Source organism: Rutidosis leptorrhynchoides, chromosome 8 (assembly GCF_046630445.1).
Source record: "Rutidosis leptorrhynchoides isolate AG116_Rl617_1_P2 chromosome 8, CSIRO_AGI_Rlap_v1, whole genome shotgun sequence".
Taxonomy (NCBI): domain Eukaryota; kingdom Viridiplantae; phylum Streptophyta; class Magnoliopsida; order Asterales; family Asteraceae; genus Rutidosis; species Rutidosis leptorrhynchoides.
The window spans coordinates 61,089,651-61,113,904 of NC_092340.1; the positions used below are offsets into that span (position 1 = coordinate 61,089,651).

At 34.7% G+C, this 24,254-nt stretch overlaps 1 pseudogene; it reads left to right on the plus strand.

Annotated features, from left to right (window-relative positions):
- Nucleotides 1-7,320: 7,320 nt before the first annotated feature.
- Nucleotides 7,321-15,143, plus strand: LOC139863460 (non-structural maintenance of chromosomes element 4 homolog A-like; annotated as a pseudogene).
- The last annotated feature ends 9,111 nt before the right edge of the window (nucleotides 15,144-24,254 follow it).

The window sequence follows — 24,254 nt, forward strand, 5'->3', positions numbered from 1 at the left end:
TGCCCCCGGTGGATTTTTTTTTTTGCCCCAAAACCTATATATTTTGCCCCAAAATCTTCAAATTTTGTCTAAAATTCTCCAAATTTTGCCCCAAAACCTTCAAATTTTACCCACAAATCTTCAAATTTTGCCCCAAAACCTCCATATTTTACCCCAAAACCTCCATATTTTACTCAAAAAAATTGCTATGGTTTTAAAAAAAATTTCGCCCCCGGTGAAAAAAAATCCTGGATCCGCCACTGATTGATGAATGGTGGACAATAAACCATGGGTCACCTAATGACTTGTATGTCACAGCTGCCAGGCAAAATGGAAACACAAAAACAAGAAAATATCAACTTAGATTTTGAAAACAAAGACATGTCCATCACAACATAATAAAAATCAAAAAACAATATTAATACAAAAGGAAAAAAGCCCATCCAAAACTTTTCTAAATGAAAGAACCATAACGTCCAATGTATTATTAAAGACGTGTCGATAAAAGAATCATATCTTTCAAGGCGTCTATTGAACATTTATGTGTGTACAAGAAACAAGAGAAGGTAGGTCTAGATTCAAACAAAAAATCAATCATCATTATACACATCGTGAATAACATCATAAAGAAAGAAAAGTACAGCAACAACGATCCTTATGGCATTGGATTTTATATTTTAGATCATAGTCACTTGCTTAAATGTATTACTCATATATCATTAGTTTTGTTAGGGTGTCTATTTGAGAAATAAAAAATAAATAAATTTGTCAATTCGACGTCTCTTACCGACTGATCTTACGATCAATATAGGATACAAACTATCACGTTGATCAAACGAATATCCACGGTACACTTATGTGAATATTCGAATCAGTGCCACAGATGACAAAGTATACGATTCAACTCTTCAATCTGATCAACGTGAGTAATTCTCGTCGAGATGAAGATTTCAAGGGGTGATTCAATGTAATCCACCATCGGGGATCCGTGATCATCCGATGGCAAGTGTTTTTATAGGTATATCATTGAAGACAAGTATCACTATTATAACTCTCATCTAAAAATAACCTCCGACTTACAAATCTGACAGAGTAATAGCGTATTAATATGATCCCCTTTCATAATCTCATAAACGTAGTATTTATATGGAAACTCTAACACACGGATCATGCAACCTTTATCCTTCTCATAACAAACTAACGTATTATTGGTCTACAAGTTAAAAAAGGATATGACCAAAGTAATTCTAGATACAGTCGGGATACTCGCACGTCAAGAATTTAGGCGCTTTAAATACTACAAAAATTCGCACCTCCATGCGAGGTATAATAAATGTTACTCAGCCATGCGTACAAATGCGAATATGCACATGATTAAACGTCTTTTATATTGATTTTTTTAATTGCGTGTTTTCACCAATTTTGAACACATAGTATTATTTGATCATGTGACATATATTAATAACCATTTAGCGGGTTGTGTAGCCTTTGATGAGGGCCTTACACCGAAAAAAGTTGTATCCTAAATGGTATAAAGGTCTAAATGGTATAAAAGTGAATAAAATATCGAATCTCAAAGTCGGTTGTCAGTGAAATATTAGAAGTGATCCAACTTGTACCACATAAAGGGTGGGAACCAAATTATAATGGTTTATAAGTGTAAAACGTTTACCTATGTTAAGATCTACCACAACATCAAAGTTTTCCATTTTTTCCGGAATTGAGATTCAGGGACAATAAATTCACTCAAATGTTGTGCTACCATTACTACATTATTGATCTTAGCCACAATAATTAATGGACAATAATTTCACTCAAATATTATGCTACCATTACTACATTATTGAACTTAGCCACAAAAGTTAACACTAGGTTAATGGAAAAGTAGTAAGATCGGGGCCTAGGGCGCGAAAGGTTACTTAGATTGGTTCGGCTTCTTCCATTGGGCTTTCGTTTTTTCGTCATTTTATGGGTTGTTTAGTCGCTTTTGATTCTTTGGGATTAGTTGTTTAGCGTTTTGTTTAGGCTACAGGTTGTGTTGTTTTATGCCTTGCTTTCTTTGTTTGTTGATGCAGACTTGGTTGTTTAATTCAGGTTTGGTTCGGCTCGATTGTAGATAGCGGTAGTTTGATTAGAATTCCGTCTTCTAGTTTCGAGCCTATCTATTAGTGGCAGAACCAGAATTTTTTTTCACCGGGAATTTTTTTTAAAAGCGTAGCAATTTTTTTTGGCAAAATATTTGATGCTCTTAGGCAAAATACAGAAGTTTTTGGGCAAAATATGAAGGCTTCTGGGTAAAATACGAAGACTGTTGGGCAAAATATGGAGGATTTGAGAGCAAAATCCATTGAAAGCAAAATGAAAAAATCCAAAATTTTTGCATTAAAAATTACAAATTCACTGGCAGGCGGGTGCCACCCCCGCTACTTAGTAGTTTCGCCTATGCTAATGGTTTGGTTGGTTGTATTCTTGTTGGGCTCTTTTAGCATCCAAATTAACTTCGTTGGTTATCTTGATGGAATCGTTATTTTGAAAAATAATCAATGTAAGAAGAAAAACACAGTAAGATCAAATCTAAAACAATACCCAAAAATTAAAACAAACTACATACTAACAAAATCTGGATAACAGAGTTTATACAACATCTAAAAGTTAAAAATAAAAAACTGTGAAAAGATAATAAAAAAATTAGAAAGAAATATCATGGGATACTCATTCTCCAATTCTCTTCTCCACACAAAATAATACTAACATCAGTGGATCGTTACTTAAGAATTCATCAAATAACAATAGCTAAATCACATAAACTTACAAATTAAATAACATATATGGTAAAAAACCAAAACTTTCTACATTTGAATTCTCCCACCCTAATAAGAAGAAAAAAAATAGCTAAAATCATCCAGTTGGATTCATCTCTGCTTGAGCGAATTACGCGTTAATAGAATGACCAAAAAGTTCCACCCTCGGTCATGAATTGAACTTGTGGCCTTTAAAATAAAAACTAGTAATGAAGAAAAATGTGAAAAAGGAGAATTATGTTTATTCTTGATATATCTCTACACATGATACTATTAAGATCCATGGATCACAAGTTATGTGAAGGGTTAGACTTGCTAGGCGGTCGTTTCCTCAAACTATCTTGGACCGATGTTTGTGGCTCGTTCATGGCTGCGCCCTTGAGCTTAGAAGGATCTGTAGAAAGTGAGTTGACAAAACCTGTCATAAGTCTTCTTGTTTGAAATCTTTCTTTAGGAAATGTTTGTGCAAAAGACAAAATTGTTTGATGAAAGATTACTAAAAGGATGAGGCAGAACAATCCTTTGCAATTCATGTTTTTTGTGTGTGTTGTGAGTTTGAATAATGATAATGATGGTGTATCAGATAATGGTTTTATGAAGATGGTTGAATAAGAGAAAGTATGGAAGTTAGTCTTACATGAAAGAGCTATTCTTATGAAAGATGGAAAAATATGGTTATTGGATGCAGCTTGTGCTCAATTCTGACAAAGCATGTGTGATTTGGCTTTTTACAAGTGAGAAATTCTAGTCCCACTCAATTTTTTACACAATTTCTTTCACACACTTAGTTGGCATGATGACATGGCCATCCACATAGATAAGTAACTACCCTCATTAATTTATGGTAAGAGAAATTCAATACCCACTCAATTTTTCCACACAATTTATTTCACACACTTAGGTGTCACATGACATGGCACAGTAATTTAGTAACTTTCCCCATTTTCTTAAAAATTACTCCGTAGTTCTACTAAACAATTAAATTTAGGTAATATTTTAAAAAGAATAATACCTGTTTTTTCATCCTGCTAATTCAAATACCCATATCCTCTTTCTTTCCCAAATCATAATATCTCCATCATCTATTGTTATCTATATAGAGCTCTTGAAAGTAATTTTTAAAATTAGAGGTAGTGTTTAATTGCTAGTGAATATTTTCAATCGATTTAGTTTATACCACCGAGTTTCATATACATGTAAATATCCAATTATCTTATGGGTTTCATCACTAGCCTACGTAAGCAACTGTGAACGTACAAGTATAATTTGAAATTATTAAAAAAGAAAAAAAAAACATTATAGGGAAAAGATACCAGTATTAAGATTGCAAAAGTTTGTATCATCATTATTAATAACAAAGTCATTCTAGATTGACCACTCTGTACCCTTTTCATATTACTTTAGGCTATAGAAATGTGTATGAAAGGATATGTAAAGAGTGTCTTGCAGGGGCTTAATTGTAATTATGCCATTTCTTCTAAAGAAGACAAATACAATGTAGCGGTGATTAATCAGCGGCATTAAAACGTATTACATATTAATGTTGCTTGAATTTTACAGAGTATTATTTATTTGATAATGCAATAATTAAAAAATATATTTTTAGGTGTTTGGTAATCATATTATTTGATAATTCAACTTGTAATTAAGAGGAAATATGTGGATAAAGGAAATTGATTATCACGTTTTAGTGCCGTGAGTGGTGACTCGTTTTTCATATTACATTTTGAGTATTACAAATCGCAATTAATTAATTTATACATTTTGCTTATCAAATCAATAAGTTATTCAAGATTTGAGAACGTAATAGTCAAATAATCACACTTTAAACGCAAATCCAAACACCCTTAAATCTAAAATGAATATCAATGATTAACAGAAGAGTCAGCAAAAGGGTGTAGGTTAATGTTAGTCAAATCTTCCTTTGTTCTTTAACATGTTAGAAACCATCAGGAGATGATCATGTGAATCAGATTTGACTAATAGTACTATTAGGCCTCACAATTCTACAATATGTTTATAGAATAATTTATAGCATGTGTGATCATGTGACCTCAACACATGATACCAATTACCAATTTCTATATTTTTAATATCTCAACTTCACTAACTAAAAAGATTCTAAAAGTACAACATCCACAGCTCAAAATAGCTGGGGATAAATTACACTGTCTTGCTTACCTGATCTTCTAGTGGCACAACAGTATCCCAAAGTTAGGTGATGAATATTTTAAAGTGATTATACATAACTACTAATATTGATATGTACATCAATAAACACACAAAGAATTCTTTTAGAAGATATATGAACTTGTAATCCACAGTTTATCTTCTCATATTATAAAAGATTTCAGTTACGAAATACAATTTCTGTGTGAAAATGATCATCTTAACCTGACTAAGTGTATGTTTGTTTACCTCTTGGTTATGCGTTGAATGTTGGATCATTCAACATTCGGTGCGTTTGTTTATGACTTGTGAATGACATATGATGTTGAATGGTTCAACATTCAGTGATGAACTATTGAAAGCACTCTCTTAACCATTAAGCACCTTAATTTTCTGTAATATCTTTATCAAATCATATCATAACACTTAATTTTGTTTATGTAACACGTTAATAATCGCTTATTTAAATTGATTATCAAACAACTTATTTTCATTCAGAACCAAATTTATTCGAAAAGTTTGAATAATTAAAATTATGAATTATTAACGGTAAATCATTCATTTCTATCAAACGCAACATAATTTCCAAAACCCTTAGAAAATGTATTACAAGGACTTTATAATTAACTCCTCTGTAGCATACTATCATTACAAAACTTGACCCATCATAAGGGAATTGGTAATTACTATTAAATGGATACAAACTTTGCAATTACGTAGTATAAAACAAGGGTTTAGCTAACGAGTCCCCTAAGGGCACACGATATGGATTATATAAAACACTTAAAAATTTCAATTATAACTTAAAATTCAATTATTAAACTCATTCATTTCGATTTATAAACAAATATTAATTACATTAATTTTGAAAACTTATACTTCATCGGACTTATCATGTGCCTATACCATATTTAATTACTCGTACAAACCAATTAAAATGTATACTCCCTCTGTACCATAAATAAGTGTTTCACTTTGACATATATATATATATATATATATATGGTATATGTTTTTGCCTGTATAGCTGTCTGTATATTGCATTATTGTTTTTATATTTCTCCGTCGTATTCACCGGTTATTCGTTAGTCTGTATATGTAATTACGTATAGGTTTTTGTACCTATGTTTATATGTTTACGTGTATATGCCTTTGTATCTATGCGTTTTTATTTAGGTTATACCCCTTGTATCACTAGTCACTAACCAATGAAAAATAGCGATATTAGAAGGCACTTTGGGATTCCATACGATAGACTTCCAATCGAAATCAATGTTGATGTTAACGACAATCATTACTCGTATACCGTCCGCTACACTATATACTTTGTTGATCGAATGTGACCATTGAATAGAGTCCTCTTAAGATTTTAAGTATATAGCATCAAGCAAAATCGACATAATTTGAATTTGTCTCGAGTCATACCCATCCATCAGTCCCCTAAAGCCCCTAGTATTGCACATTATGACCTTTATCTCCACTTCCTAAACTTTGAAGCTGTCCCATTTGAAGCAGTACCGATTCATACCCATCCATTGAATTTGGAATTTCATTATTATATTGACCAACTTACGACCCTTATCTCTACTCCGTAACCCCCTAGTGTTCCACAATGCTACCTTAATTGCTTATCTTTACTAGGGCGTTCGCTACTATATATCAACATAGCTTCTAAAAAATCACTAAAAACATCATCTTTTTTGCCATCTTTTTTGTTATTCTTATAATTAAGCAATTTACCTTTAACTTTAATAGGTTTAAGAGGCATGCCATTAGAATTTTCAGGCTGTCGTTCAGAGATGCATCCGAATATGCCTGTGATTCCAGTTCCAATTCAACGTCTTCATTCATGTCATTCAATTTGTCCTTTTTGCGTTTGTGCCCTTTCGTAGGGCTTCAATGAGCAGACCCCGACACTTTATCGCCTTGAATCTTAAATTTTTGGGCATTCTTCTTAAGGATTGCACATATCGATCTACAATCCAATGTTGGGCATCGATGTGTGTCGAGTTTATCATGACAAAATCGTGCAAAATGAAAGAATGAAGGTTCATTTGGAATTTCGACATCAAAACTGGACTTAAACAGACCAGGCCCATTCGAATTGGGCTTATTCTGAACACATGTTTTACCAATTTTATTTTATTTTTTACTAACTTTAAAATTAAAATAAAAAACACATAAAGGAGAAGCTGGCGGGAAACGAAACCCTTAACCCCCACGTCCACTCACGTTATACGATACGATTCTGCTTCTCTTGGAAGATAAATAAATACCAACCGTCTTAATTAATTAGGGTTTTTATCTTCATTACTACTATTTTACCTACTTAATTATAATTATCACGGCCTGTTAATTAATTACAGTAACAATGTCGTCGATTAACGAAAATCGAAGAAAACGACCTAAATCGGAGAATACAAAGGATAATGTCAACGATCAGTTCGATGCTGAAGACTTTGCACAGCGTAGAGTTCTTCGTAGCGGCTATCTCTCCATTCACAACTTTATTCGCGGTATAACTGCTTTTATTGTTTCGTAGTATTTTATATTTAAGTTGATATATTGATATATTAATTTTGTTAATTTAATATGTAATGTACAGAACAAAAAGACGATATTGCAGTAGCTAGTGCTAAGAAGTTTCAATCGATCCTTAACGAAGTTGATGGAATATAATGCATAATCTTGGTATATATATATATATATATATATATATATATATATATATATATATATATATATATATATATCCCTGATTTTTAATTTGTTCACTGTTTGGTAGGATCCATTTATGTTACGTGTTAACGACTTAACGTTATTGTCACTTGTAAGTTATTGTTACTTGTAAACTGTTAAATGCTTTTAAGACTAATGATAACCACAAAAATGTACAAACTGCAAATCAAGGCAACAAATTACATATTAATGTTATATAATATTCATATCATCGACAAACAAAAGTTAAAAATCACAAGTTACATGTTATATTTTTAATTATATGTAATTTATGTTAGAATGAGTCAACAAAAAAGGTCAACTTACCATTTTAGGTAAGTTGACTTTGGGATCAGAAGTGTCCACTTCATCATATCCCAATTTGGAAGGTCACATGCCTGCTCAAATGTAAACAAGTAAACGGCTACAAACAGGCTGCTCAGCAACAGTTTTCCATTTGTGTAATGGTGGTTCCAAAAGTCTTAGTGGAGCCTAACCATATTTAGAAATAGCCGTTGTAACACTTAGGATATAAAAGCAACACTTAGCAGATTGCTAAATAACAATTGTATCAATTCAAGTTATATATCAAACTGATCAATACATTCATAAATCTTTAATTCTTAACATGGTATCAGAGCTAACGGTATCGATCCGGTGATCAAGATACTCGTTTTTTATGTCTCAATCATCTACCAAAAACATAGCTACCATGTCTAAGATTGACGGTAGCCTAGAAAACCAAGCTGCCATGTCAATCTTAGACGGCAGTCTAAAATACAATGAACGGAGTTACCTGGACGTGCTCTGTCAACCTTCAACCATTACCAGAACAGAAACCGCCTTCATAAACCATCATAGACCACCACAACAGCTAAGCTGTGTTTATTGTGGTGCGTTACATCACACAATCATCCAGTGTTTTAAGTTAATTGGTTACCCTAAATGGTGGAGAAAGCAGAAACGGGGCAAAGTGGTAACGACGGCAACAGAAATGGCCGGCGGCCACCATCAGGTTACCGACAACGGCGGCAACTCAAAACCCAATAATCGGTCAACTCAGAAAGCAACAAGAGGTAATTCAAACCCCAATTTATTGTTTCAATCTCATAAACCGATCGAAAGGGTGAGGGAAAAACCCTCAAACCCTGAGGTCACAGAAAATCAATCGGCCAAAGCAAGAAAATTAAAGTTAAAATCAATAGATTATGAAGCAACAAGGGTAAACCCTAATCGCTTCCATTGCCTTCAAGATATAATTGAAAAAGAAAATTTAAGATCTATATCTGGATCTTTGCAAATGGCAGATGACATAGAGAGAAGTGATATGAGCTGTAAAGTAAAACACCCTGTCCATGTGAAAAACTCAAAAGACCCTTTAAGTAACCAAGACCTAAATGACCCTTTAAGAAAGCAGAGGTCAAAAGGGTCTTATGATTTTTTGAGTTATAAGGAATCACAAATTTGTTTTGAAAATAATAAATCTGTTAATGAAAGTGAAATCTCAAATAATGATTTTAAGTCTAATTTTTCTATGGCAAATGGACCAAGAAATGGCCCCACTGAAATTAACACTTTTAAAAAAGGCAGTAGTTCAAGTATAGAATCTACATGTACATGTCTTTTTAATATTAAACCTTTAAATTTAAAAAATAAAAGCTTTTGTGGAAAAGTTAATGTTGTCACAAACAACAAAAAAAGTGATGAATGGACTTTTGACTGTGGTGCTACTCACACCATGACCTTTGAAAAATCGAATTTTTGTTCCGAATCAAAACCTCGGGTAAATAATATTCAAACGGCTAACGGGGACATTGTACAAGTAGAAGGGGGAGGGAAAATCGAAATTACTCCAACTAAGAAATTATCCAACTGTTTATATATTCCAACCTTGTCTCATAAGTTATTATCCGTTAGTCACGTTACAAAAGAATTAAATTGTTCCATTTTATTACACCCCACTTTCTGTATCCTTCAAGATATCAGGACTGGGGTAATTATTGGGCGTGGTACCGAACGGGGCAGGTTGTACTATGTGAACGAAGTAACCCAACAAGGTACCGTGATGCTTGCTCACGGAACACCTACGAGGGAAGCTTGGTTATGGCATAGGAGGTTGGGTCACCCATCTGCCGGATACTTACATGCTTTATTTCCAAGTCTTTTTTCATCAAATGTTACTTTAAATTGTGAAACTTGCATTTTGGCCAAGAGCCACCGGAGTACTTTTAAACCAAGTGATACAAGGAAAGATGTACCGTTTGCTTTAATCCACTCGGATGTTTGGGGTCCTGCACCGGTTAATGGGGGAAAGAATTTTCGATACTTTGTCTTATTCATTGATGATCATTCACGTATGACATGGATTTATTTTCTGACTCACAAATCTGAAGTGTTTGAGAAGTTTTCCCATTTTTACAAAATGATACAAACTCAATTTAACAAAAATATACAAATTTTGAGATCCGATAATGGGGGTGAATTTGTCAATACTTCAATGAAACATTTTTGCGAAGAAAGCGGGATTATTCACCAAACATCGTGTGCTCACACCCCCGAACAAAATGGAGTAGCCGAACGGAAAAATCGACTACTCTTAGAAATGACAAGAGCTTTATTAATTGAATCAAAAGTTCCAAAAAGTTTTTGGCCTGAAGCTCTTGCTTCCGCCACCTACCTTATTAACAGGCTACCTACTAAAGTTTTGGGCACAAAAACTCCGAAAGTTACTCTTTCTCAATTTCATACTCTTCCAACCTCATTTAGCATTGAACCTCGAATATTTGGGTGCTCGGTTTTTGTTCACATTCCGAAAAATGAACGCACCAAACTAGATCCATGTGCGGAAAAATGTGTCATGGTGGGCTATGGAATTAACCAAAAAGGGTACAGATGTTATAGCCCTAAAAGACGTCATGTTTTCACTACAATGAATTGTGACTTTGTCGAAACCGAATATTTTTATGATACCCAACTCACGAGTGAGGGGGAGAAGGATAATGACACTCTCAGTTGGATGACATGGGCTCCACCTCAAATACCTCAAACACAAAATCATGAACCACCTCAAATACCTCAAACACAAAACCATGAACCACCTCAAACACAAGAGCCCGAGCCAACACAAAACACACAAAACCATGAACCACCTCAAACACAAGAGCCCGAGCCAACACAAAACCCCGAACCTATACAAACTTCAACACTAAACTTCGAGCCAACACAAGACCATGAACCTACAGAAACTATCCCACCGAACCATGAGATTACTGAAACCTCCTCGAACAATGAACATCAAACCCATGATGAACAAAATGACACAAATTCCGATGAAACCACCCAACGATATGTCTTACCTCAAAGAATCAATAGAGGTGTCCTACCAAAACGATATTCTCCAGAGAAAGAAGCGCAAAGATCTAGATATCCTATGGCTAATATAGCACAAGGAAATCTGTCAAAAGAAGCTCAAAAATTTAATTCCGCAATTTACTCTGAAAATATTCCAACTTCTGTTGAACAAGCGTTAAAATCAAAAAACGGGAAAAAAGCAATGGAAGTGGAAATGGAAGCTTTGAATGATAATGACACTTGGGAAAAATGTGTCATACCTTAAGGAAAAAAACCAGTAGAAAATCGATGGGTGTTTACGATTAAATACAAACCAGATGGTACCATTGAAAGATACAAAGCCCGGCTAGTTGCCAAGGGATATACTCAGACATACGGGATTGATTACTCCGAAACTTTTTCACCAGTCGCAAAGATTGATACCATTAGAGTTCTTTTTTCTATCACTGCAAATGAAGATTGGCCACTTCACCAATTTGATGTGAAGAATGCTTTTCTACATGGAGAATTAAAGGAAGAGGTTTATATGGAAGCACCGCCAGGATTCAGTGACAACTTCAAAAACAGGGAAGTTTGTCGACTTAAAAAGGCTTTATATGGGTTAAAACAATCCCCACAGGCTTGGTTTGGGAGATTTACTTTATTTATGAAAAAATACGATTTCAAACAAAGTAACTCGGATCATACTCTATTCTTTAAACGAAAAGGAAATTTGATTACATGTTTAATCATCTATGTTGATGATATGATAATAACAGGAAATGATAAACAGGAAATTTTTAACTTAAAAGTAAACTTATTTAAAGAATTTGAAATGAAAGACTTGCGCAGACTTAAATATTTTTTGGGGATTGAGGTGTTACGATCCCAACAGGGAATATTTATCTGTCAAAAGAAGTATGTTCTTGATTTTCTTGCAGAAACAGGTATGATTGATTGCAAACCAGCTGATACTCCGATGATTCCAAACCAGAAGCTATATATGGAAGATGAAGCTGATCTTGCTGATAAAGGGCAATACCAAAGGATGGTGGGAAAACTCATCTATCTTGCTCATACTCGACCTGATATAGCACATGCAGTTGGAGTTGTGAGTCAATTCATGCATCAACCACAGGTTCACCATATGGAAGCCGTAATGAGAATCATCAAATATTTGAAGAAAACAGCGGATCATGGAGTTGTTTTCAAGAAAAATGGGCATCTAAGAACCCAAATATATACAGATGCAAGTTGGGATGGAGAAAAAGGGGATATAAGATCTACATCCGGATTCTTTACAATAGTCGGAGGTAATTTAGTTGCATGGAAAAGCAAGAAACAAAAGGTTGTTTCTCTATCAAGTGCAGAATCAGAGTTTAGAGGGATAGCCAAAGGAGTTGTAGAAGCATTGTGGACCCGAAAACTACTAACAGAGATCGGATTTCCACCAGAAGATAGCATTCAGATATTATGTGACAACGAAGCAGCCATTGCCATATCAGAAAATCCAGTTCAACATGACCGAACCAAACATGTGGAAGTTGATCGACATTTTATTAGACAAAAATTAGATGATGAAATCATTTCCCTTCCATCAATTAGATCCGAAGATCAGCTAGCTGACATCCTCACCAAATCTGTCAACGGAAGACTCTTCAGCGAAGTTCTTGGCAAGTTAAATATTGGAAACCCCACTATTCAACTTGAGGGGGAGTGTTAGAATGAGTCAACAAAAAAGGTCAACTTATCATTTTAGGTAAGTTGACTTTGGGATCAGAAGTGTCCACTTCATCATATCCCAATTTGGAAGGTCACATGCCTGCTCAAATGTAAACAAGTAAACGGCTACAAACAGGCTGCTCAGCAACAGTTTTCCATTTGTGTAATGGTGGTTCCAAAAGTCTTAGTGGAGCCTAACCATATTTAGAAATAGCCGTTGTAACACTTAGGATATAAAAGCAACACTTAGCAGATTGCTAAATAACAATTGTATCAATTCAAATTATATATCAAACTGATCAATACATTCATAAATCTTTAATTCTTAACAATTTAATCTTCACAAATAGTCGTGCACATGTAATGTATACGATTACAAAGGTAAATTAGAGGTTTTCTCAAGTTAAATTTTTTTTTTTTTTTTTTGAAAGGCAAGTTTTCTCAAGTTATTTTAGGTTCAATCTTAATCTCCATTAACATTCATATGTAATTAATTTATATACTTGTGAAAATTCTTGTAATTTGAAAGATCTCGTAGTTCTTCACCATTTTTTTGTTATCGTTTGAACTTATGAAGTACACGATATACGTGGCTGTACGTGCTGGTAATCGGTTCGAATTGTTATATGGAACCCTAGCTGTGAATAGTATATTGTCAATTTCTTTTGGGGGCTCATAGCTACATAGCTATGATATCGAGTTGGCTCATAAATGATAATTCCATTCATAAAGCATACAAAATTACCAAAAAGGAACATATATTTTGCAAATTTGCAAATTAAACTTGAAAAAGTTTTTTGATCTGCTTGTGAAATTGATGCTTGATAATGAACTTTCTTCCTCTTCAAAGTTAGTTTTTTTGGGAGTATTTCTATATATGTATATGCAGTCCATATAGTGTTTAAAAATTTCCTTATGGTTTGAAAGTTGAAACTTCATAATTGCTTGTTTTATTCAACAAAATAAGTACTTTGTATTTCATTTACTTGTTTGTAATTATGTTATACCTATTTGGCTTATGTAGTCAAGGCACCAAGAGAACAAGTGTCCGATGCTGTGGCACTACAAGAACTTGCTAATACGTTGATCACTTCGGTCAGGTCTCATACTGCTGGAGGTATATCTCCTTCAGTATTTATCTCAAGTTTGATCACTAAATATGGACAGATAAGACGAAAAGATGTTAATGAAAAATCCAAGATTCTTTGGAAAGATCTTGGTTTGCACGTTTCTCCGCTTCTCATGATTAACAGGGGTTCATGTACTATGTAAGTTTTAATTATTTTATAAGCATCTTTTTAAGTATTGTTAGTTTGTGTTTATTTTAAATTTCTGGTTATGCATGATTGTCATTAAAGGCTTGGACCTCTGTTAGGTGAACCTAAACCACCCCCAGCTTCACGAAAGTCATGTCGAAAGTCACTGAAGGACAAGTTGACACAACCAGAAGAGGTATAATTTTCAAATTCTTGCTGATTGTACAAATTTGACACCCTTGTCACCATTATGGTAAGATATTATTTATTTAGAATAGCTAATCTTTTTCAGGTTGAGGGTAAAGTCGGTAAGGGGATGACGGATACAGACAAGATTATTGCAACAATGTTTGAGATTCTTAAAAGCAACACCGATGTTTGTCTTGAAAATATCATCTTAAACAGGATTTCATTTGCACAAACTGTCGAGAACCTGTTTGCTTTGTCTTTCTTGGTGAAAGATGGAAGAGTTGTGATAACAGTGGATGAAAAAGGCTCACATTATGTTTGTATGTCCCATTTCATCAGTAGATTCTCATTTTCTCCCGTATTAATTGTCTTCATTTTTATAATAAGTGGTATTTTTGTATATTCAGCACCACGAAACGCCCCTGCATCTGGCATGATAATGTCAAGGAAGGTTGTGCACACTCACTTCATCTTTAGTTTTAGCTTTAATGACTGGAAGGTACGAGCGTCCCTCCTAGATAACTGTAAATTGTCAGTTAATCTAGTTTTTTTTTTATCATACCACAAAATTACATATTGAACAAATACTATTATATTCTTAAGTCGTAGAGTGATCGTAGGGTTTTAGCTATATGTTATGACATTAAGATGTAAAAGATCTAATAAAATGTGTTATGTGGAAAATGTAGTTGATGAAAGATTTAGTTAATGAAGGTTCAGAGCTGATGCCACATAGGACCAAGCAGACTTTTGCTATTCCATTGGAACCAAATTGCAAAGCGAACAATAGTCGAGCAACAAGAACTACCACAAGAAATTTGAATATGGATTTTGAGGAGGAAATGAAGCCAGATGTGATGCATGAAACTGTAAGCAATGGTTGCAGCAAGAGAAAACGGTGAATCTAACATATGATTAAATTGTTTGAAGATTTAGCTTTTTGTTTCTTTTTTGTGTACAGAGGTTTCGTCACAGTTAATTAATGTTTAAGGTGTGAAACATTAGATTTTTTGGGTTATATATGTACGGATAGGCAGATATTGATTTATCAGTCAGCTGTGTTAATTTTATGTCTACGAATTGATTTAAATCTATTTCTAAGCGTATGTTTTGACTAGACAAAGAAAACAATAATTGTTACCTTTATCCATCTGTTTTTGAAAAGTCTCAAATGTTATATAACGGGGGTGTTAGTATTGCCTTCGTGCCTGAAACGGTAATGACTCCGGATTGATCTTTGAATCGTGTGAACACTTTCCTAATCGAATATTTCGACCCACTTAGCCACGAGTTGCACGAAGTTTCAATTGGGATAAGACAAAGATGAATTGATGTCTTGGCTAAAAGAAATCAACTACAGAATTGCAGAAAAATACAGTTCTATTTGTTTGTGTTGAAAGTGTGTTTAAAAGGTTAAAAATCTGGAACCTTTTTCAAATACACAAAAGGTATATTTATAATGGGTCAAAAGGTTTGATGAAAAGTCACAACCTTTGATTAATACCCACTAGTGACTTGGAAGTTAATATTCATATATTTAGACTTAAAATGGTCTAAAAACATGTAAAAACCGCAGTTAAATGCCCTGGAACAACCCCAAAATGTTTGGGGTTCAAATGTGCCTTTTGTGTTGAAAATACACCTTTTCAGCGAATTCAGTGTTAAGCCGTGCCGCGAGCCCAAGAACCGCCCCGCGGGCTAACAAAACACCACACTTCCAAACATGCCAAAACTCTCGACTTCAAAAGAACGCTTTAAGCCGCGCCGCGGGCCCAGGAGCCGCGTCGCGGCCACAATTTTACCCTTTAAGCCGCGCCGCGGGGCCAGGAGCCGCGCCGCGGTTTAAAGCTACTGCACACCAAAATTAATTTTAAGCTTATTTTCAAGCGTGTTTAGCCTTTCAAGTCGCGTTTCGCATTTCTAATGTTCCAAACATTATTTCCAAGCTCACTAACAAAACCTCAAACCATTTTATACTTTACGAACGTGTACTCCACACTCCTCAAATTCGTGTAGCGTTTCAATGGTTCGAGCACTTTCAACTTAGCAATCCAATCAACTAAAATGACGTTGGATCATGCTAAAATCACCAACAATTCCCCCCCATTTTAGTATGATCCTTGATTACTAAAATACCAACAAACTGAAAACTAATGCATAAGTGTAAATGTCACATGGATTGAATTTACGCATAGTATATTACACGTGCAAGAATTCAAAAATCAAGGTGCTCTAATAGTTAGAACCCTTCAATTCATTTGAAAAACCTGTCGATAATATACATGAAATGTCCCGTTCATATTGATTATAAACGTTCCATGTTAGTTGATTTCGTTGCGAGGTTTTGACCTCTATATGAGACGTTTTTCAAAGACTGCATTCATTTTTAAAACAACCATAACCTTTATTTTATCAATAAAGGTTTTAAAAACATTACGTAGATTATCAAATAATGATAATCTAAAATATACTGTTTACACACGACCATTACATAATGGTTTACAATAGAAATATATTACATTGACATATGTTTCTTGAATGCAGTTTTTACACAATATCATACAATCATGGACTCCAAATCTTGTCCTTATTTTAGTATGCAACAGCGGAAGCTCTTAGTATTCACCTGAGAATAAACATGCTTTAAACGTCAACAAAAATGTTGGTGAGTTATAGGTTTAACCTATATATATCAAATCGTAACAATAGACCACAAGATTTTATATTTCAATACACATCCCATACATAGAGATAAAAATCATTCATATGGTGAACACCTGGTAACCGACATTAACAAGATGCATATATAAGAATATCCCCATCATTCCGGGACACCCTTCGGATATGATATAAATTTCAAAGTACTAAAGCATCCTGTACTTTGGATGGGGTTTGTTAGGCCCAATAGATCTATCTTTAGGATTCGCGTCAATTAGGGTGTATGTTCCCTAATTCTTAGATTATCAGACTTAATAAAAAGGGCATATTCGATTTCGATAATTCAACCATAGAATGTAGTTTCACGTACTTGTGTCTATTTTGTAAATCATTTATAAAACCTGCATGTATTCTCATCCCAAAATATTAGATTTTAAAAGTGGGACTATAACTCACTTTCACAGATATTTCCTTCCTCGGAAATAAGACTTGGCCACGGATCGATTCACGAACCTATAAAAAATATGTACATATATATCAAAGTATGTTCAAAATATATTTACAACATTTTTAATACGTTTTAGTGTTTTAAGTTTATTAAGTCAGCTGTCCTCGTTAGTAACCTACAACTAGTTGTCCACAGTTAGATGTACAGAAAATAAATCGATATATATTATCTTGAATCAATCCACGACCCAGTGTATACATGTCTCAGGCTAGATCACAACTCAAAGTATATATATTTTTGGAATCAACCTCAACCCTGTATAGCTAACTCCAACATTATTGCATATAGAGTGTCTATGGTTGTTCCAAATAATATATATACATGGGTCGATATGATGTGTCAAAACATTTGCATACGTGTCTATGGTATCCCAAGATTACATAATATATTAGAATACATGTATAATACAATATAAGTTAGCTAGGATATGATTTGTATAGATTTGTTAAACATTTCCCGTAGCTAAAAAGATCAAAAATATCCAATCTTGTTTTACCCATAACTTCTTCATTTTAAATCCGTTTTGAGTGAATCAAATTGCTATGGCTTCGTATTGAACTCTAATGTTACATGTCAATTACTAAAGAGGTAGTCATTTCCGTCGAAAGAACGACATCTTGATGACCATTTTGAAAAACATACTTTCACTTTGAGTTTAACCAAGATTTTTGGATATAGTTTCATGTTCATATGAAAAATCATTTTCCCAGAAGAACAACTTTTAAATCAAAGTTTATCATAGTTTTTAATTATCCAAACCAAAATAGCCCCCGGTTTCACTACGACGGCGTATATCCGATTTTATGGTGTTCATCGTGTTTCCAGGTTTTAAATCATTAAGTTAGCATATCATATAGATATAGAACATGTGTTTATTTGATTTTAAAAGTCAAGTTAGAAGGATTAACTTTTGTTTGCGAACAAGTTTAGAATTAACTAAACTATGTTCTAGTGATTACAAGTTTAAACCTTCGAATAAGATAGCTTTATATGTATGAATCGAATGATGTTATGAACATCATTACTACCTCAAGTTTTCTGGATAAAACTACTGGAAATGAGAAAAATGGATCTAGCTTCAAAGGATCCTTGGATGGCTTGAAAGTTCTTGAAGCAGAATCATGACACGAAAACAGTTCAATTAAGATTTTCACTCGAAATAAGATTGTTATAGTTGTAGAAATTGAATCAAAGTTTAAATATGAATATTACCTTGAATTAGAAAGATAACCTACTATAAATAACAAAGGTTCCTTGATCTTAGATGATTACTTGGAATGGATTAGAAAGCTTGGAAGTAGACTTGCGAACTTGGAAGTATTCTTGATTTTTATGAAACTATACTTATGAAATTTATGAAGAATACTTAGAACTTGAAGATGGAACTTGAGAGAGATCAATTAGATGAAGAAAATTGAAGAATGAAAGTGTTTGTAGGTGTTTTTGGTCGTTGGCATATGGATTAGATATAAAGGATATGTAATTTTGTTTTCATGTAAATAAGTTATGAATGATTACTAATATTTTGTAATTTTATGAGATATTTCATGCTAGTTGTCAAATGATGGTTCCCACATGTGTTAGGTGACTCACATGGGCTGCTAAAAGCTGATCATTGGAGTGTATATACCAATAGTACATACATCTAAAAGCTGTGTATTGTACGAGTACGAATACGGGTGCATACGAGTAGAATTGTTGATGAAACTGATCGAGGATGTAATTGTAAGCATTTTTGTTAAGTAGACGTACTTTGATATGTGTCTTGAAGTCTTTCAAAAGTGTAAGAATACATATCAAAACACAACATGTATATACATTCTAATGGAGTCGTTAAGTCTTCGTTAGTCGTTACATGTAAGTGTTGTTTTGAAACCTTTAAGTTAACGATCTCAATTAATGTTGTTAACCCAATGTTTATTATATCAAATGAGATGTTAAATTATTATATTATCATGATATTATGATGTATGAATATCTCTTAATATGATATATACATTAAAATATCGTTACAACGATAATCGTTACATATAAGTCTCGTTTCGTAATTCTTGAGTTAGTAGTCTGGTTTTTACATATGTAGTTCATTGTTAACACACTTAATGATATATTTAAATATCATTTTATCTTGTTAAATATAGTGTATCAATATCTTAATATGATACATATGTATTTAGTAGACGTTATCATAACGATAATCGTTATATATATCATTTCGAGTTTCTTAACTTAGTAATCTCATTTCTTATGTATATCACACATTGTTAATATACTTAGTGAGATACTTACTCATCATAATCTCATGTCAACCATATATATATGTCTATATATACCACAACATGTAGTTTTTACAAATTTGTAACGTTCGTGAATCGCCGGTCAACTTGGGTGATCAATTGTCTATATGAAACTTATTTCATTTAATCAAGTCTTAAAAAGTTTGATTGCTTAACACGTTGGAAACATTTAGTCATGTAAATATTAATCTCAATTAATATATATAAACATGGAAAAGTTCGGGTCACTACAGTACCTACCCGTTAAATAAATTTCATCCCGAAATTTTAAGCTGTTGAAGGTGTTGACGAATCTTCTGGAAATAGATGCGGGTATTTCTTCTTCATCTGATCTTCACGCTCCCAGGTGAACTCGGATCCTCTACGAGCATTTCATCGAACCTTAACAATCGGTATCTTGTTTTTCTTAAGTCTCTTAACCTCACGATCCATTATTTCGACGGGTTCTTCAATGAATTGAAGTTTTTCATTGATTTAGATTTCGTCCAATGGAATAGTGAGATCTTCTTTAGCAAAACATTTCTTCAAATTCGAGATATGGAAAGTGTTATGTATAGCCGCGAGTTGTTGAGGTAGCTCCAGTTGGTAAGCTACTGGTCCGACACGATCTATAATCTTGAATGCTCCAATGTACCTTGGATTTAGTTTCCCCCATTTACCAAATCGAACAACGCCTTTCCACGGTGAAACCTTAAGCATGACCATTTCTCCAATTTCAAACTCTATATCTTTTCTTTTACTGTCCGCGTAGCTCTTTTGTCGACTCTGGACGGTTTTCAATTGTTGTTGAATTTGGATGATTTTCTCGGTAGTTTCTTGTATTATCTCCGGACCCGTAATCTGTCTATCCCGCACTTCATTCCAACAAATCGGAGACCTGCACTTTCTACCATAAAGTGCCTCAAACGGTGTCATCTCAATACTAGAATGATAACTGTTGTTGTAGGAAAATTCTGCTAACGGTAGGTGTCGATCCCAACTGTTTCCGAAATCAATAACATATGCTCGTAGCATGTCTTCAAGCGTTTGTATCATCCTTTCGCTCTGCCGATCAGTTTGTGGATGATAGGCAGTACTCATGTCTAGACGAACCCCAATGCTTGTTGCAACGTCTGCCAGAACCTTGAAACAAATCTACCATCCCTATCAGAGATAATAGAGACGGGTATTCCATGTCTGGAGACAACCTCCTTCAAATACAATCGCGCTAACTTCTCCATTTTGTCATCTTCTCTCATTGGCAGGAAGTGTGCTGACTTGGTGAGACGATCAACTATTATCCAAATAGTATCATAACCACTTGCAGTCCTTGGCAATTTAGTAATGAAATCCATGGTAATGTTTTCCCATTTCCATTCCGGGATTTCAGGTTGTTGTTGTAGACCTGATAGTTTCTGATGTTCAGCTTTGACCTTAGAACACGTCAAACATTTTCCTACATATTTAGCAATATCGGCTTTCATACCCGGCCACCAAAAGTGTTTCTTGAGATCTTTATACATCTTCCCCGTTCCGGGATGTATTGAATATCTGGTTTTATGTGCTTCTTTAAGTACCATTTCTCTCACATCTCCAAACCTTGGTACCCAAATTCTATAAGCCCTATATCGGGTTCCGTCTTCCCGTATATTAAGATGTTTCTCTGATCCTTTCGGAATCTCATTCTTCAACTTTCCTTCTTTTACAACCCCCTGTTGAGCCTCCTTTATTTGAGTAGTAAGGTTAGTAAGAATAATTATATTCATAGCTTTTACCCCGTATAGGTTCTCTGTCCTTTCTACTCAAAGCGTCGGCTACCACATTCGCCTTCCCTGTGTGGTATCGAATCTCAAAATCATAATCATTCAACAGTTCAATCCACCTGCGTTGTCTTATATTCAGTTGCTTCTGATTAAATATATGTTGGAGACTTTTATGGTCGGTATATATAATACTTTTGACCCCATATAAATAATGCCTCCAAGTTTTAATGCAAAAACAACAGCACCCAATTCCAAATCGTGAGTCGTATAATTTTGCTCGTGAATCTTCAATTGTCTAGAAGCATAAGCAATCACCTTCATTCGTTGCATTAATACACAACCGAGACCTTGCTTTGATGCGTCACAATAAATCACAAAATCATCATTCCCTTCAGGCAATGACAATATAGGTGCCGTAGTTAGCTTTTTCTTCAATAACTGAAATGCCTTCTCTTGTTCATCCTTCCATTCAAATTTCTTCCCTTTATGCGTTAATGCAGTCAAGGGTTTTGCTATTTTGGAGAAATCTTGGATGAATCTTCTGTAGTAACCAGCCAATCCTAAAAATTGACGTATATGCTTCGGAGTTTTTTGGGTTTCCCACTTTTCAATGGTTTCGATCTTTGCCGGGTCCACCTGGATACCTTCTTTGTTCACTATGTGACCGAGGAATTGAACTTCTTCCAACCAAAATGCACACTTTGAAAACTTAGCGTACAGTTTTTCTTTCCCCAATACTTCTAGCACTTTTCTCAAATGTTCTTCGTGCTCTTGATCATTCTTTGAGTAAATAAGTATGTTATCGATGAAAACAATGACAAACTTGTCAAGATATGGCTCACACACACGGTTCATAAGGTCCATGAACACAGCTGGTGCGTTAGTCAATCCAAACGGCATAACCATAAACTCGTAATGACCATAACGCGTCCTAAAAGCAGTTTTTGGAATATCATCCTCCTTTACTCGCATTTGATGATATCCAGAACGTAAATCGATTTTCGAATAAACCGACGAGCCTTGTAGTTGATCAAATAAGTCATCAATTCTCGGCAGTGGATAACGGTTTTTTATGGTAAGTTTATTCAACTCTCTGTAGTCAATACACAACCTAAATGTACCATCCTTCTTCTTGACAAACAAAACAGGAGCTCCCCATGGTGATGTGCTTGGTCGAATGAAACCACGTTCTAATAGTTCTTGCAGTTGGCTTTGCAGTTCTTTCATCTCACTGGGTGCGAGTCTGTAAGGTGCACGAGCTATTGGTGCAGCTCCTGGTATAAGATCTATTTGAAATTCAACAGATCGATGTGGAGGTAGTCCCAGAAATTCTTTCGGAAATACATCGGGAAATTCTTTTGCGACGGGAACATCATTGATGCTCTTTTCTTCAGTTTGTACTTTCTATACGTGTGCTAGAACAGCTTAGCAACCTTTTCTTATTAGTTTTTGTACCTTCAAATTACTAATAAGATGTAGCTTCGTGTTGCCCTTTTCTCCGTACACCATTAAGGGTTCTCCTTCTTCTCGTACAATGTGAATTGCATTTTTGTAACATACTATCTCTGCTTTCATCTCCTTCAGCCAGTCCATCCCAACTATTACATCAAAACTCCCTAACTCTACTGGTATCAAATCAATCTTAAATATTTCGCTACCCAGTTTAATTTCTCGATTCCGGCATATATAATCTGCTGAAATTAATTTACCGTTTGCTAATTCGAGTAAAAATTTACTATCCAATGGCGTCAATGGACAACTTAGTTTAGCACAAAAATCTCTACTCATATAGCTTCTATTCGTACCCGAATCAAATAAAACGTAAGCAGATTTATTGTCAATAAGAAACGTACCCGTAACAAGCTCCGGGTCTTCCTGTGCCTCTGCCGCATTAATATTGAAAACTCTTCCGCGGCCTTATCCATTCGTGTTCTCCTGGTTCGGGCAATTTCTAATAATGTGGCCCGGTTTTCCACATTTATAACAAACTACATTGGCATAACTTGCTCCGACACTACTTGCTCCACCATTACTCGTTCCGACACCATTTGTTCCTTTCGTTCTGTTAACCCCTGGTTCGAAGACCTCACACTTCGCCGCGCTATGACCATTTCTTTTACACTTGTTGCAAAATTTGGTGCAGAACCCCGAGTGATACTTTTCACACCTTTGGCATAGCTGCTTCTGATTGTTGTTGTTGTTGTTGCGGTTGTTATTGTTGTTGGGACGATTGTTGTAGTTGTTGTTGTTGTTGTGCCGTTTGTTGTAGTTGCGATTGATGTTGCGATTGTTGGGATAGTTGTTGTTGTATTGGTGACTCTTATCACCTTTTTCCTCCCACTTTCTTTTGACTAGCTTCACGTTGGCCTCTTCGGCCGTCTGTTCTTTAATTATTCCCTCAATCTGGTTCACTAGAACTTATATCTTCTTGGATTCTCTCCAGTAACCCTTTCACAAACGCGTCGATCTTCTCTTCCTCATCTTCGAACGCTCTCGGACACAATAGGCACAATTCTGTGAATCACCTTTCGTACGAAGTAAATTGAATCCCTGTGTTCGTAACCCTCTAAGTTCTGACTTGAGCTTATTGACCTCGATTCTGGGACGGTACTTCTCGTTCATCAAGTGCTTGAATGCTGACCACGGTAGCGCGTAAGCAGCATCTTGTCCCACTTGCTCTAGATTGGTAGGTATGCGTAGCGTACTTCACTTTGTCTCCTTCAGCACAATTACTTATCGCAAAAACCGATTCAACTTTCTTGGTCCACCGTTTCAATCCGATTGGTCCTTCGGTCCCATCAAATTCTGAAGGTTTGCAGGCAGGGAATTCCTTGTAGGAGCATCCTACACGATTTCTTGCGCCGTTAGCTGTATTGCTAGATTCA